The sequence below is a fragment of the Urocampus carinirostris genome, chromosome 2, assembly GCF_059441175.1.
Source record: "Urocampus carinirostris isolate Australia breed hairy pipefish chromosome 2, RoL_Ucar_1.0, whole genome shotgun sequence".
Taxonomy (NCBI): Eukaryota; Metazoa; Chordata; class Actinopteri; order Syngnathiformes; family Syngnathidae; genus Urocampus; species Urocampus carinirostris.
Genome location: NC_142350.1, coordinates 64,731,902 through 64,749,893, shown reverse-complemented (window position 1 = coordinate 64,749,893; position 17,992 = coordinate 64,731,902). Strand labels below are relative to the sequence as shown.

General features: G+C 39.0%; 1 protein-coding gene across 1 annotated transcript in view; it reads right to left on the bottom strand.

Moving 5' to 3' along the window:
- satb1b (SATB homeobox 1b) overlaps window positions 1-8,679 on the bottom strand; it is a 121,447-nt gene extending 112,768 nt beyond the window's left edge. The window contains exon 1 of the mRNA XM_088327517.1: window positions 8,489-8,679. The gene's annotated coding sequence lies outside the window, so the exon portion shown is untranslated. The remainder of the gene's footprint in view (window positions 1-8,488) is intronic.
- Window positions 8,680-17,992: the final 9,313 nt, after the last annotated feature.

Below are 17,992 nucleotides of genomic sequence, written 5' to 3'. Positions count from 1 at the left end.
TATCATTTGCAGTAATTTGTGACATTTTTACAAAAGAACTTTGCATGCACATTGTTTTGAAACCATTATTAAGGACAAATTTCATGGAAGAAAATTGCCTCAACACTCTTAACTTAAGGTGGAAGACAAATTGTAAATGGCATATTTACATTGATTTGGGACACAAGATTTTGGCATTATTATCATTTCATACATTTGATGAAATCATCAAATGACACACGGGCAGCACGGCAGTGGTTAGCGCATGTGCGGCACAGTTCATGTCTTGGGAACCTCCTGCGTGGGTTCAAATCCAGCTTCCTGTGCGGAGTTTGTATGTTCTCCCCGTGCTTGCGTGGGTTTCCTCCGGGCACTCCGGTTTCCTCCCACATTCCAAAAACATGCATTTCAGGTGAATTGGTCGGTCCATATTGTCCCTAGGTGTAAATGAGCAAGTAAGTTGTCCGTCCCCGTGTGCCCTGCGATTGGCTGGCAACCAGTTCAGGGTGTCCCCTGCCCACTGCCCGATGATTGCTGGAATGGGCTCCAGCACCCCCGCGACCCTAATGAGGATAAGCGGTGCAGCTAATGAGATGAGATGAGATGAGATCAAATGACACACAGTGAAATAAAATGTGCTGAAGAATTAGATTTTGTCTAGAGAGCGTGTTTGGCAGTTTTTTCAATTTTGTCTGAAAATAAATGATGCGGCTCTCTCAATTTCTTTTTAAAACATTTTTTGCTTTTATGGCTTTTTGGATCAAAAAGGTTCCTGACCCCTTGTGTTAGGGTTTACCTTTGGCAATATGCAAAATGCAAGAAATATTTTGATATATCATTTTAGCCTGTTTTTCTCGAATCTCTAGAAAGAAATGCTACCCTGACAGTACCAATGATGATCATACCAACATTGGTACATCATCTGCATACATGTACACAAGTATACGTGACATGTTTCAATTAAATACAATCCCTCACACATTCCACAATGATCACACCGATTAAAACCCGTAGAACGTTGCATCACGTACATTCTTACAAGAACGAGAAGGCGATGAAATGTTTCCAAATATGCACGTAGGCTATACTTAGCATTCCATTATTGAACCCTTCATTTGACCTTGACTTTAGTCACACTTGAAAAAATAATGATTACACAACTCTTATATTGGAGTCGGTTTGGCTATACACAGATGCATGTACCTTATCATTTAAAGCCGTGTTTTTAAACCAGTGTGCCGGGAGACCTTGTCTAGTGTGCCGCAAGAAATTTCCTGATTCTAACTTTCCATATAAAAAGCCTGCCATTCTTCATTATATTAGCAAACAAGGAAAAAACACTGGACCGTGTGTACAGTAAGATCAAACATCTAGTTGGATCCGCCCATCTCTGTCTGTCCCTCACCCCCTCATACACCCCCCTCCGGAGGAAAACAAAGCCTATGCAGCAAGGACAGTACATACATCTTGTTTGTTCCTTTATCTCTTTGTTTTCTTTATCCTCACTGTAAAATGTGGAACTGGAGTGCCACGTCCAATTTCGTTGTCACAATATATTCAACCCATGTTGTAACAATGACAATAAAGGTATAATCTATCATATATTCTATTCTATTCTATTTCCTTATATTTCAGTGGACAGCCAAAAACCTTTAACATTCATCCACCTGGCAGCAGTTTCCTATTCTTTTACCCTTTATATATTAATTACGAGGTAGTCAGGGAACGTCATGAACCGGAACCTGATCAGGACCCAAACGCGTGACGTTTCTCACACAAGCTTTTCTTTTATGGGAAATAGGCAGTCATGCACGTTAGGCAGCGGTCTGGCGTGGAATGATAGGAAGCCCGAGACCGACGAGATCGACACCAATTGCCCGAACAGATATCAGACGGATGGGGTCGATATCAGACAGGGCGGGACCGACAGGATTGATATTGAAACAGGATATCAAAATTAAACAGGACAAACTAGACGGGAACGGAAACTGGAGAGAATAATAAACAGGACAAAAAATAGACGGGAACAAAACTGGAAACCGCTATTAAACAGGACAAAATAAACGGGAACAATACCGGACAGGAAATACCAACAGGAAACGGGACCGAGTCAGAACCCACGTCATGCGGGGGAGAGGTTCGTTGACGGACTGACAAAGGAAGAGTGAGAGCAATGAAATGAAATGATCTGCATTTATATAGCGCTTTTCAAGTCAATGACTTCCCAAAGCGCTTTACATTGTGCTTCACATTTCCCAATAGCGGCCGTGATCTGTGCAGCCATGTAAGGCGCTAACCTGCTTATTGGGGGTACTGGGGATTCAGTGTCTTACCCAAGGACACTTCGGCATGTAACACGGACAAGCCGGGATTCGAACTGGGATCCCTTAATCCTAAAACGATCGCTCTACCTCCTGAGCTACTGCCGCCCCAGAGCACTCAGGTTGAATAGAATAAAAGCCAATCGGTCGACGAGCCGCATATGGCGCCACACGGGCGGGTCCAACTGGGCGCCATGGCAACGTGACAGAGAAATGTTTTTAATAACTGATTTTGTTTGATGAAGCTGTTCAAGATTGTACCCCAATAGAAATAATACAATTAATCAGTGTAAAAATATTGCTTTTAGTTGTACTCATTTGGATCGATAACGTCTTATTTAAAAAAAAAACAGAAAAAGTTAATGTAGTAAAATAAAAAGTCATTGTACTGGCAGATCTTTTTGCTCATTTTAAGTATTATTTTTATTTTATCATTTTTTTACAAAAAGAAAACAAATATGTAGTAAAACCAAAATAAATAACCTGTATTCCCTCCAGTTCCACGGTGACCACAAACAATGATAAAAATGTTACACTGTCAATGTAGGCGACATGATCATTTAAGCTTTAAAATAAAAGAAAATTGAGTGAATATCTTAGCATTTTTGACAGAGAGTGTGCCCAAGATTTTTTCCGACTAAAAAAGGTTGAGAAACACTGATTTAAAGCACTGTTCTTCAACCAGTGTGCTGAAGGGAAACTAATATGCCGTGAAATCTCGTCTAGTGTGCCAAAAGACAGTGCTCAATTTTGTTTTTGTAAAAAAAAGCATGCTATTTTTTAGTTTTGCTGTCTTCTAGCGATCAGCCGGTTACATTCATCCATATCAGTAGGTGGCAGCAGATGACCCTTTTTCTTTCATATAGTATTTATCTCTCCGTGTGGTCGTACAGGGACATTAGGTTCATGACTTATTTTGTTTGATGAAACTGTTTAAAATTGCACTGCAAAAAGTACTCATATATATATATATATATATATATATATATCTAAATGAACATTTGGTGCATAAGCAGGGCTGGGTAGGGTTACTTTAACTTGATTACTTTCAATTACTTTTGGATTACTCCAATACCAAATATACTAATAAAAGACAAAAGAAACTAAATATGAATACAATTATTAAATTTTGTGCAGGCTTGGGGAGTAACGGAAAACATGGAACAGCAAAAATGATGTCGGCAAGCTGTTTGGATTTATTTTCATGTTGTTTCTGTCGCATTTTATGTTAGTTTTGCCAGAGATCAAAGCCAGGAGAGAAAGCTTACCACGTGTTGTGAGTCATCATTTTATTCATATTTAGTTTATTTAGTCTTTTATTAGCATATTTGGCATTGGAGTAAACCAAAAGTAATTGAAAGTAATCAAGATAAAGTAACCCTACGCACTCCCTGTGCATAAGTTTAATCAATATTATTTTCATGAATACAAATGAAAAAAGTAAGAACTTTGTGAAAAATGTTTTATTCTACTCGTTTTAAGTATTTATTTTTTTCCTAGAAAAATAGGATAAAAATACAATAAATTTATAATTACGGTAAAATCCAAAACAACAGTAACATGAAAAACCGATGAATCTAATCTATAGAAAAAACGTGAAACAAGTGCCGGCAATTCATTGTCCAACAGTTTAGGCATATGGTGCGCCCCAAGAGTTTTTTTATTGAAAAATGTGAGCATTGGCTGAAATAGGTTGAAAAAAATGATTGAAAGTATGCATTGTATGTATAAATGTTTTTTAACCAGTGTGCCGTGAGACCTTGTCTAGTGTACCGCTGGAATTTGCCCAATTTTATCTTTCCGAAAAATCGGGCCATTATTCAGTAATTTTGCAATCTTCAAACGAGGAACTGTAATAGTCATCCATATCAGTAGGTGGCAGTAGAGTCTTTTTTTAACTTTTTTATACGTTTTTTTGAAAAAAACTTAATTTGTTTAACGAAGCAGTTTAAGATTGCACTGTGAAAAATAAAAACATACATAAAACACATCATTCATTTTTATTTTAAGTATTATTTTCTTCTTTTATATACTATTATCTGCTTATGAGGTAGTACAGTGAAATATTTGACATAACTTCATTTTCAAACATTTTCGACGGACGGTGTGCCTCGGAACTTTTTTTATAAATAAAAGTCTACCTTGGTGCAAAAAGGCTTGAAAAACACTGGTATAGATCACCAAAAGAGATTCTTTTTGCTTTTAATCTCTGTCAATAGTAAATGCTTCGTATCAAGTACATAGTGGTATTATAGAATGCAGGTGTACCTTACAAAGTCATTGAAGGCAACATTGACTACATTTGTATCCGATTATGCTGTGCAAGAAAATGATTTTGTTCACTGTCAACTTTTTACAACAGAACTTGTGTCATAGATTTTGTTACCCAAGTATCAAATGCATCACAGACCTTAACGGTAGCTTTTAGAAAACCTGAACATTTTACAGCCGTTAGGCCGAATTTATGTTTAAATCCGTCAAAAATAAAAGCCTCTTGTCAATTCTTATGATCCCGCCATGACATCGGATCTACTCGAATGAAGGTAACGCAGCGGCAATCATGAAAAACTGGCAACCTTCGGTGAAGACCTTAACCACCTTAACCCTCTATTGGTTTTTAACCCCAGTCCAGAAAAAACAATCCTATGTTAATTAATCAAAAGCCAGCTCTTATCTCAAAACGTGCATGTGTGCTTTATAAAATGAGAGTATAAATCCAAAGGTAGCGATACGCGTGCAAAATCTAAAAGCCTTCGGTTTCCTCGGTCTCAGTGCCGAGTGAAAGCCTCACGCCTGCTCAATAGAACTCTGTATATTGGCGAATCGCCTGGATGACCGAAATGCTGCAGACAAATGTGTGTGTTTCGTGCAACCCAGACAAAATCAACGAATCCTAAACCGGTATAGGCTTCACGCTCAGACCTAAGTTTGGTTGAATGTCTGAATATGAGCAGAGAACAGAGAGGTTTCAAGACAAATTTGTGAAACGTTTACAAAATCTTAATCCTGTTATCGCTTCTCTTCCAATTCAAGTAAACAGAATTTGGATTTGCAATTGGATTTTCTAAATGGCTAAGAATCTTGCACGTACTCGTGTCTTTAAAATATCCAACTATTTCAATATAACTGGTAAACCCCTTTTTATTCTCCAAAAACGTGCAATTAGAACCATACACAGGGTAGGATATCGAGATCATACTCATATTTTATTCCTGCAGTCCAAATGATTAAAATTGGATAATTTAGTCAAATTTTTCACTGCACAACTGCTATTTAAGGTCAACAAAAACATAGTTCCAGAAAACCATCCATAAATTATTCATTCGGAAAGAGGGAAATTATAACTTAAGGGGTTGTAGTAAATTCATAATGACAAAGGTGAGAACAACCAGGAAAAGTATGTGTGTGTCTGTGTGTGGAGTCAAACTTTGGAACAATTTACGAGACGAGATCAAACAATGTCCAACTATTCACGTGTTCAAATTTAAATACAAAAAAAACATTACTGGCGGAATACAGAGATGAAGAAAATGGGGTATGAGTGATATGAGAGATTGGGAATAGTGTGTCTAGAACAATGGTTAACTGTGTTGTTATTGTTGCTATTGTTATATCATAACTGTTATTATCAATATTAATTACTATTGTTGTTATTATCATTAGTGTATTTAATAGAGAAGATGAAGTGGTAGGGAAAATAAGCATCTGCTTCTTACTACCCCTTTTTGAACATATGTAACACTATTTTGTTGTTGAGTTATTGTTTTTGTTCTGTTTTTATTTTAATGTTTGAAATAAAGTTTTAATTCATTCACACACACACATATATATATATATATATATATATATATATATATATATATATATATATATATATATATATATATATATATATATGGAATATTGTCGACAACTCAATAATAACTGCAAATTAAAGAATAAAATGTCTCCCTCTCGTCACTTATTCCATAGCAATGATCTAATGAGATTCTATAAAATCCCAAATCCACTAATCCTTGATTTTATCCGAGCTCAAGTGAAGATCGAACGCCTCATGTCAATCCAACAATTAAAAAGCAGTTCTTCTCTTGCATCATAATGGTGTCAAGCCATAGAGGAAACATAAAGACGCGGTTTTAGTAGAACAGTCCTCTTTTTATCCGCTATGTTATCGCTTCATTTCTTTACTGTTATATTTTGCAATGAGTTGCAGCTAATGCCATTGTTAATTGCACTATTTTCTGCTGCACTTATAATTTAGGCCTGTCTGCAAGCACTCCCTTATTAATTTTGCCTATTCTAATGTCATTTGTATATTATTTTCTTTATTTTTAAGTTTGTATGATATTTTTACCATGGCGAGCCATATCATATATTTTAAGACAAATTCAAGAAAAACTGCCATACCAGCTTTCCAGGAAAAAAAAAAATCAAATTTTTCTGTGCATTTCATTTCACTGTGTGGGGTTAGATGATCGGATGCAATTTATAAAATAAGGATAGTACTTGAGCTTGTGTCCCCTATCAATAAATATCTTTTCTCCCTCCTGGAATTAATGAAGATTTTTGATACTCATTTTGTTTTTCTTGGATAATGTTTTCAAACAAGGTGCAAGCAGAGTTATTTTGTACGAATGTTGTAAACACTATTTACAACATCAATGACAATAAAGGTCATTCTAAAAAATATTTGAGAGCAATTTATGAAGTAAAAATATTACCACAAAATTATAGATTTATAAAGTATTAACCTATTAATGCTCCTGTGGTCCTCGGGTCAAAATGACCCACCTCTGCGTTGTTAAAACCTATTAAAAAAAATCCACTAAATTTTTTTTTTTTTTTAAACTTTAATAGATCTAACATTTAAAAAAAGAGATGTTTTTATTCATACTCCCTTAAAATGAGGACAACAAGAGGGTTAAGAATGCCTTATGTCAATTCAATAAATGACACCTTACTCTTGGAGATGAACGAGGTGAATGTCTAGAGCCAAAGTGATACAATTTGGATTATTTTATAAACTATAATCAAAACTTGTGCAATTCATAGAATAAAGCTCTTGTATCTAATCGTACTGTCTTATCTAGTTGCAAACACTATTTATGACGTTGTTATCAATGACAATAACGATCATTCTTGTAAATATTTGAGAGCAATTTATGAAGTGGAAACATCAACACAAAATTATAAATATAATAAATATTAACCTTTTAATGGTCCTGTTGTCTTTGGGTCAAAATGACCCACCTCTGTGTTGTTAAAAACCCGTTAAAAATCCACTAAATTGTGGTTTTTTTAACCTGTAACAGATCCAACATTAAAAAATGATATGTTTTTATTCACATTCCCATAAAATGAGGACAAAAAGAGGGTTAAGAATGCCTTATGTCAATTCAATAATTGACACCTTACTCTTGGAGATGAACAAGGTGAATGTCTAGAGCCAAAATGATACAATTTGGATTATTTTCTAAATTATAATCCAAACTTGCCCAATTCATAGAATAATGCAATTTGACTGACTCTGAAACTCTTATTTTCAGACATTATAAAATAACAAGAAATAAAAAGAAATAAACTATATATCAGTTGTAACCGGAGCTCAACACACAATTTGGAAAACTTTTCGACCACATCTCCAAATATGAATTCCGTCAAACCTTCATTCGAGCTCACAAAACGAAGAAAACTTCAATAAAGAGATTAAAATCCACTTTTTTTTTACCTTCCCTTTTCAAAATACGAAAAATCCAATGAACCTTTTGATTGAATACGTTCTATTAATGAGCGTGTTTGTCGGTGAGTGCGCGTGAGTTGGCCTCTTTTTTCCTTTATGTGTTTTTTTATTCCGCTAAAAAAAAAGAGATGAATGCATGCTGAAAGCCGCCGTTTATATTTACCATGAAAGCCGAGTTTTTAATTCCTATTTTATGATTCCTCCCCTCTCTCGCTTTATAAAATATTAAAAATCCCAGAAGCACAAGAAGAAGCCACTTTGGGTCGGTGTGGGTTTTAAGTGAAAGGAAGGTCTGCCTATTGCTATTCATGCTATTTATTTTTCATAGAAGGGAAATCCTTGAAGCGGCACTTATTAGCTTTATGACTTAAAAAATGATGAAAAGGAAGGGGGTTTGGGGGGGGGCGGTAAATAGAGTTAAATAAAGCTAAATGAGAGCTGAACGTACCTGTCAAGTTAGCAGTGGGTCGACCTCTTGTTTTCCATCAAAAGTTCCACATTGAGCTGAGAAAAAAAAAGCGGAAGAAAACCGTTTTTCTCACTCTTTTTCTTTCTTTTTCCTGCGTGAAATATGTTTGGAACAAGTTTGAGGATGCCGCCGAAGAGAGGAGGAGAAAGGAGGAGAGAAGAAGGAGGAGGAGAGGCGAGCGGCGAGTGCGGCTCGGCGACGAGGGGCGGCGGCAGGTATAACGCGCGAGCACCGCCCCTCCCCGCTGCGCGTGTGCGCAAATCGATCATTCGCCAGCTGTGCGGCGGCTTGCCCCACTTTGCGCCAGGAGCGCGCGCGCGCACGCGCCTCGTGAGCGGGCACGTAAAATAAGCGGGGGGGAAAACGCTGCCGCCCTACGCGTGAGATTACCGCTTTTTTATCATTTAAACGACAAAATCCGGACTCAAAACTAACACTTTAGTCCGCGGTTGCTTCATTCTGAAGCGAGATTGAATATTTGTGCGTGAATAAACCTTCCCAAACGACCGTTTTGGTTCAAGTTTAAAGGGACAGTGTGTAATATTTGACCACTAGATGCCACTGTATTGTGTAGTGCAACTGAAAACGAGTACTACAGAGCACAAGGAAGAATACAAACTACTGACTCAAGGTGACTAAACTGCACCATTTTGCCTCTCGTTTTTTTTCTGCCAAGCTTTTTTTTGCAGAGAAAGAAGGGGGAAAAGGAGCAAAAGGGAAAGGAAAATGGTGAGTAAAAGAAAGAAGAGGAATAGAAGAAAGTGGTGTTTAGAGAAAAAGAAAATAAAATAAGTAAAGGGGAAAAAGAAGCTACCATGATACAAAAGCAAGGGGAAAAAGGGGGTTGCAGGAACATGACGGACAATCATGCCAGCTCCCTCTAGGTGAGTCTCTATGTAAACTAATCTACCTACAAATATTTTGAAAATGCATGTTTTTATTATAGTTCATGTATTATGCTTATTATTCTAATTACTATTGTTTATTGAATTAATGAATGAACTTTTGGTATCGGTCCAATCCAAGTAAATACTGGGCGGTATCAATCGATACAGATACTTTTGGCTCAGAGTTTTCTTAATCTTTGAATCTTTTAACCCTCCCTTTTGAGTTAGTTCATATTTTTGATATACACAGCACAAAGATTACAGGCCCTAAAAATACTTCATTTTGATACTGTATTGCAAACTATTAAAGTAGAAAAATAAAATAGAACATTTTCTATTACAACCTTTTCTGCTGGGATCTGGTCCACTACCTTCCACTAAATAGCACCAACTGGGTTTGGAACTGGCACTGGTATGTCCAATCATATGTCCTTAATTGTTTTGACCCTGTATAAAGACATTTTGGACAGCACACATTGTCGGGTAATGTCATTTCCACTGCCATTGCTATAGCAAATGTATGTGTTTTTTTGTTTCCTGTTTTACATTGTCTTAGTAGTTTATAGCCCACTTGTTGGTTTGCTACTTTGTTCCTTGCTTTTCCCCTTTCGGTATGGGTCTTTGCTTTGGTTTGTACTTTGTCAGGTTTGATTTTGTATGGACATGTCATTTGCTTGATGCCCCCTTGTTCGTTTGTTACTTTGTTCCTAATTTTGTGATCAAATGCAATCCTTTTTTTGAGCACCTCTGCCTTAATACCTGCTTCCCCTTTATTTGGACCCGGCCTCAAAAACAGTTTCAGATCAAGAGAGTCAAAAGAAATAAGCAGCAATGCAACGAAAATACAAATACTGCTAAAGATGTCACCCAGACAACTACAGTACCACCCATTGAACAATATTATGAAATTAAATCAGTGATGCAAATTAAGTATCAATTGTCTCTGTTGCCATAGGGAACACTGATCTACAATTTTTGTTTAGAAACATTAAAATGTTTATATTTTTGGTTTCAGCTCTGCAGAATGAGCTTTTTTTTTAGGTGTTATGTCAATTGTTGGTGTTGCCACAGTAGCAGACCACTTTACCGCACAATTGACACCAGCCATTGTCGTCATGGCTTGTTCACGAACGAAATGGCTCAATGAGGCGGCTCGTTGACGTGAACGATGGGAGCCAACTGCCCACCAATGAAGAGCCGGCCCCTTTCAAGACACTTATTTTATTGAAGGCATACGTGATTGGTTTATATGGGTGGTGTCTCTGTGTCTAGAGGAGGAAACAATAGTATTTATAAAAGAATGGCGTCAAAGCGGAAAAAAGGAGTCAAATTTGGACTCATTTGAATGATAATTACACATTTCAAATTATATTTTTGCGTGTTTTTCAGGGCTTCTGTGGAGTTTGAGTCTAAATCGGTTAAAGGTTGTATTGTATGTAAAGATCTAAAAGTGTGTTATTTTTATAGTACATTTAGAGCAGTGAAGATTTGATAATTTGGGATGGAGGTTAGGAAGGGTTAAAGTTTAGGGATTACATATTGATTGAATTTAAAGCTCCAGTGTGAAATGTTTGACCACTAGATGGCACTATATTGTCCGGTGCGAGCGAGGGGCCACAGTACACAGCGTGGAGGCATCGTGCCAGGCAAACATGACGGCAGCGTAAGTGGAAATTCCACTGTGTTAAAAGAAATCTCTGATTGGCTCCCTGTCCCTATTTAAACCCACCCCTTTCTGTCACCGGTTGTCAGTCCATCTGCGAACCTCACTTAACACGAGGCAAGCCTTTTTCAACCCTGACTCCCACCTGGTTTTTGCTCTTGTCTGTCCCCTGGCTTCAACCTGTTTTCGATCCTGACCATGTCTACTCTCCTCTCCTGGCTTACGACTCGTTTCCGACCTGACCATGTTTTTGCTCTCCTGTTCCGGCTACTGACCCGTTTTTTTCCGTTCTCGACACCGCCATCGCTCATCCCACTTCCGCGTTCAGAGCGACCTGCTCCCCGCGCCTAGCAATCACCGGATCGTGGGTGCAACCCTTTCCTCTTTCCTAAAACTTGTGAGAAACGTAACACAATTGGGTCCTGTTTCCGTTCTGGTCCTGACAGCTTAGTATCCAATTTTTTTTTTTATTCATATTTTGCTGAATAAAAGTTTTTTGTATCACTAAGGGGCACTAAATAATGTGCACTGTCCCTTTAAATTTGCTGAGGACAAATAAGTTTCCTATTTGAATGGAAGATTCACTGTAGGCTACTAGATGCACCTGAACATAGTAGCGTGGATAATATATATATTATAATAATATTTTAACGATATTGTAGAATAATACATTTTGAATGAATTATTGATTTATTTTACGCTCGATTTGACGTTATTATTGGTAATATATCGATTGAAGCAACAACAAAATCCAAAAAGTCGTTTGGGAGTCGAGCCGAAAAAGCCGCCTCACTAAAAAGAGCCGGAATTGTCATCACGACCAACGACTGACCACATTGGAGTTGCGTTTAGGGTCAAAGTTTGCCATTTGAGCTTTTAAAAAAGCACATTTTTAATTTTGTTTCCAATTTCTGGGGACATATTGTGTTGAAATAGAGCGTGTGATAAACTCTACCGATTTTTAATGTGTTGGCGTTTATGCGGTAAAAGGCAACAACCTTGAGGGAAAAAAATCGGAAAAATGAGCTTCGAGGAGATACATAAATTGAATTCCGTTAGTTTACGGAATTAAATGAAGTTTATTGTCCCCCCCCCCCTTTCCCCTTTGTCCAACGTGTCAGATGGAAATGACTTACATTAAATCGAAATGATCTCATAACAGTAATTGTAAAACACGCTTTTTAGATATTTATTTTTCAAATGAAAACGGAAAATGTGATCCAATTGAAACTTTTCGTGTTTAATGACAGAAAAACTCGAGTGCACGAGAACATTCCCACGTAAAAAAGAAATAGAAATAAAAACTAAAACACGAGTGTGTGTGTGTGTGTGTGTGTGTGTGTGTTGTTCGTACGAACGTGTTTGCACGCGCAAAAAAAAAATCCCCCCCTCTTGTCAATAACAGAGCTTTTCAACAATTAAGTATAATATTACAATTACAACAATTATCGCAAAAAAATACCTAGTTATATTCCCGGTGAATTACAGTGTTTTAAATTTTAACGAGACGTTTCTCCTGCTCCACCCGCGTGCGCGGGTATACGCGCGTGCACGCCTGATTGACAGTTCGCGAGTGCGCTTCAGGTACGCGTGAAGAAAAAAAGAAAAAGCGGAATTCGAAATAGAAGAACGTCTTTTTTAAAAGATTGATATGGTAAAACACAGAATAAAATACTTCACGACTTAAAATAATAAAATTATTTTAATGACAATTAAATATTAGTGATAAAGTTGTAAATAGTTAACTAATATATTAATTAATGATGTTTAAAATATTAAAACGATTATTGGCACGTCATTAAAAATTACAGCGTGCAACGAAACGTAACACACGTTAATTCAATTCATTAAAAAAATAATTTGTTTTTGATAGATTTACACGTCCAAAAATCGTCTTTTCGTTTATTTGTGTTTTTTAAAAAAAGGAGAATAGTTCCAATCCTGTTCTTAAGTACTTCCGCCAAACTTATCCGAGTGAAAAACAAATTTGCATTTTAAAAAAGAAAACTAAATCCTCGCGTTTGCGCGCATATATCAGCACTCCTGGGACTTGAAATGAGAATAGGAAGAGTTTTAAAAAGATTCCAAATGATTATAAATTCGCATTCGGTGTTTTCATCATGGCAGGACAACAGCTGGTGATTTCAATGCGTGTGTTGTTTGTTTTGGGAGCGCGAGTGTGTGATTTCAAGGAGTTTTACTTGTGTCCACAAGGGGGCGATGACGGGTAAAGGAGCGGCGCTCCGGAATGACTTCCGCTTTTATTCGATTTTTGTGGGTTTTTCCTTTTCGAAAGGATTACAAAAACATATCTGGTTTCAACAAAAACAGGGTGGATCACTTCTAAGACATGAATTCAATATGTTAAAGATTTAAAAGGGAGCAGAGAGTCAAGTCAACAGATGGAAGTGGAAACACAAATATTTTTGTTAGGAAAAAACTTTTAAAATAAATTCAAAAATAAGCAAAAACACATCAATGAGCTATTTTTTACGAAAAATTCTCGGTTGGGTCAATCCATTAAAATCAAGATGACATTATTGTTGGTGCTACAAGCGATTTGAAAAATACAAAAAGTTTGCGATTGGCTTAACCAAATTCGAAGAAAAATAATGCGGTTCTTCCGTGCGCTTTGTAGCACTCGTTTTTACCACAAATAATACACACTGTCCCTTCTAAATGAATGCAGTTCAATATTTCTACCTGCTTATCTGGGGCATGAGGGATTCAGCTGCTTGCCCAAGGACACTTTGACATTTAACACGGAGGAGCCGGGAATCGAACCTACGACCTGTTGATTCCAAGACGAGCGCTAAAGTACTGTACTTGTTCAACATAACAACTGTATAACATGCTCTCAGCTGTAGTACACCGAACCATCCCTCGCCGACGGACACTAGCCAAGCCAAAAAAGAGCGGTGAATGGGGCGAGCGGTGCCAGGAATCAAATGGACTGAACCATTTCAAGGCAGCGGACTATTTCAAACACTGCGTTGTTCACAGTTTTGTATTGTTTCCCTGTTATGTTTTTGAAATTTTGATCTAGCGTTTTATCCTGTTCTTTATTAAAGCTCCGGTGTGTAATATTTGACCACAAGATGGCACTGTTGTCTAATGCTGCTACGCTGTGCTCTGTGGCACCGGTTTTTGTTTGCAAGATGCCGGACAAACATGGCGGCGACCTATGGATTAAAATAAATACACATTTCTTGACCTAGGATTTTTTTCAAAATAAAAATGAATAATGGTATGATAGTTATGATAGACTCCTACCTGTCCCTTTTTTTGCTCCCGTCTGTGCCCCGGCTTCGAACCCTTTTTGATCCTGACCACGTCTACTCTCCCGTCCCGGCTTTCGACCTCTTTTTGTCCCCGACCACGTCTTCTCTACTATTCTGGCTTTCGACTCGCTTACGACCCCAACCACGTTTTTGCCCTCCTGTCCCGGCTACTGAACGTTTTTTTTTCCCGTCTCCGACTCCACCATCGCTTGCCACAGAAGATCCACTTCCACGTTCGGAGCGCAATCCGAGTATCAGAGCGACCTTCTTCCCGTGTCCAGCAATCACTGGATCGTTGCCACGTTTCCATGGCGCCCGATTGGCCCCCGCTGTGTGGCGCCAGCTTCTGCCATGGTTGCCAGGGCGCCCAATTGGCCCCAGCCATTGACACCAGCTGAAACTCTTTGACAGATTGCTCCCTGACTACTTAAACACTGTCCTGTGAGTCGCCTTTTGTCGGAGCGTCTGCAAAACTCTGTTATGACACGTCAAGCCCTGAGAATCTCAGTTTTTCCTGTGAATTTGCTCTTGTTTTGCCAAGCCCTGTGAATCTCAGTTTTTTGCTGTGTTTTTGCTCCTGTTTTGCTTTTGCCAAGATCTGTTTGATTTTGACCAATTCCGCGTTCCGAGCAATCTACTCCCACGACCAACGATCTCCGGATCGAGTGAGCGCTCCTTTCTATTCTCCCCAATAAACTGTGGGTAACGTTACGCGAGTGGGTTCTGCTTACTGTCCTGGTCCTGACAATCATAGGCGACAGCCTTTCTCTTTCTCCGAATAAAACTTGTGAGAAACGCAATGCAAATGGGTCCTGTCACCGTTCTGGTCTTGACAAAAACTGTATTACCATCGGAGTGTAAGACCAGCTGTTTAGTTAAAAAAATAATAAGATTTTCTTTATTTTTTTTCAAAAGCCTGACAGAGAGAGGAAGAGTTGAAAAACTGATGGACTAATAAGTCCATACTTTTTACTAACGTAAGTGTCATGATTACCAATGGGAATCACCTGTGCCCGCTCATTTGCCGCCAACCGCCGCGGGTTCTGATTGGCTCCCTGTCCCTACTTAAACCCAGTCCTGTCAGTCCCCTGTCGTCAGTCCGTCTGCGAACCTCTGTGTATACAAGGCAATACTTTTTCGACTCTCACCTGTTCTGTTTTTGCTCCCGTTTGTCTCCCGCTACGACCTGTTTTGATCCCGACCACGTCTGCTCTCCCGTCCCGGCTTACGACCCATTTTTGTTCCCAACTACTTCTACTCTCCCGTCCTGGCTTACGACTCGTTTCCGACCCTAATTTATACTTTTCGGGGACACTATCTCTGTATTATTTGTGATTGCAACATCCTTTGCTGTCTGGTAATCCTGAAAGGAGGATGCCACATGTGCGGTCCTTTCAAGGTTTCTTCATTTTCCTCATGTTGAGGTTTTTGAGTTTTTCCTTGCCCTCATGTTGGTCCCAGATCAGGGGATGGTGTAATAATAGTCTTAATAATAGTCTGTGCAATAACCTGTGCAGCCCTTTGAGACTCTTTGTGATTAAGGGCTATACAAATAAAAATGACTTGACTTGACCCCAACCACGTTTTCCTCTCCCAGTCCCGGCTACCGACCAGTTTTTCCGTCCCCGACCCCGCCATCGCTTGCTACGGAAGATCCACTTCCGTGTTCGGATCACAGTCCTAATCCGAGAGCGACTTGCTTCCCGCCTCCAGCGAACACCGGATCGTGGGCGCAGCCCTTCCTCTTTCCTTCAATAAAACTTGCGGTAAACGTCACGCAATTGGGTCCTGTTTCCGTTCTGGTCCTGACAGTAAGCTGCTTAATCAGTATTTTTCCTTTAAACTGAGCTTCATTTCTGACGTGATTAAGTATCGGTACTTCCATTTGGGAGCATTCAGACTACGAGTACTTCTATCAACTCTGCAATCAAGCTAGTCTTGACTATAAGAATCACAGACATTTAAGAAAAAAAGGAAAAAAAGAAGAAGAATCAGGCAGGGAAAATTACAAGGGCCGCCACAAACACACCTAGGAATTAATATTTTGACGAGGTGAAACTAAACGCAGTGATGACTCTTCGTCGTCGTCTTTTAATGACAGCCTCGCGCTCGTTTTGACAAAGAGGCCTTAAATCAAGCGTCGATCTGGGATTTTTTTTTTCATGAGCGGTTAGAAACTTTCCCTGACATTCTTCTTCTCTCCTGTAATTGTTGAGATTTTATAGGATAACCAGGATTCCACTGAGGTGGCTCATGTCATGATGAAGCAAGGCTACACCTAAAGTGTCATAAATATTTTATTTGGATTTTGTTTGTTTATCATTCACAAAGGTTTCAGATCATCGGACCGATTTTTATATCTCACAGAGAACACCCAAGGAAGTAGAAAATGCAGTTTTCAAATGTTGATTCTGTTTATCAAGGCAGAAATAAGAAATAAATACCTATCTGGACCTCTTGTTCCAGATTAGATAGAGAGAGAGAGAGAGAGAGAGAGAGAGAGAGAGAGAGAGAGAGAGAGAGACAGAGAGAGAGAGAGAGAGAGACAGACAGACAGACAGACAGACAGACAGACAGACAGACAGACAGACAGACAGACAGACAGACAGACAGACAGACAGACAGACAGACAGACAGACAGACAGACAGACAGACAGACAGACAGACAGACAGACAGACAGACAGACAGACAGACAGACAGATAGATAGATAGATAGATAGATAGATAGATAGATAGATAGATAGATAGATAGATAGATAGATAGATAGATACTTTATTCATCCTTGTAGGGAAATTCACACTTCCAGCAGTATCCTTTAGTTGTTTATTAACAGATGAACAGGATGGCCTCAGGGTGCTGTGTTGTAGTTTAGCAACAGCAGAGTGGATGACGTCACACGCTAGGCCAAAAGTCCGACGTCCCTGCAGCAGATGGAAATCTTTGTGCCCAGGGTTACACCACCTCGTGTTCACATAGATAGCGAGTCCTTCCCGCAGGCTTTTGTGTCTCTGTCTGCCCTAACAGCGCTGAAGCCGGGTAGCTAGACGTAAGCGGGATGCCAGACGGGAGCCACATTTCTGTAAAACACAGCAAACTGCACTCCCTTTACGCTTTGATGTTTTTCACCGGCACAGCCAGTTTGTTGGTCTTATTTGGTAGAGAGTTCACATTTACCATGATTACGGACGGTACCGAAGACTTATAACGCCGCTCGCCGCTTAGCCTTCACCTTAGCAGCCACGATAGGGCCCCCTCTTCACGCCGGCACGAGAATTCTTCAGGGCAAGGAGTTGATTCCTCGAATAAACGCATCGTTCTGCGTTAAAATCCATAACCATAGGATAGAAAGTAGTCCAAATTGATCACTGTAATGCACTTCTCTCCGGTCTCCCGAAGTCCAAAATCAAGAGCCTTCAGCTGGTAAAAAATGCTGCAGCGAGGATTTTAAACAAGACAAGAAAGTTTGATCACTTAACCCCGATTTTAGCTAACCGGAATTGGCTCCCTCTTAGCTTAAGATGTGATTTTAAGGATTTATTTTTAGGCCGTGTGGCGCCAGGTTCTGTCACGGTTGCCATTGCGCCCAATTGGCCCCGCCCGTGGGCGTCAGCTGAAACTCGTTGACAGATTGGCTCCCTGTCAGTATTTAA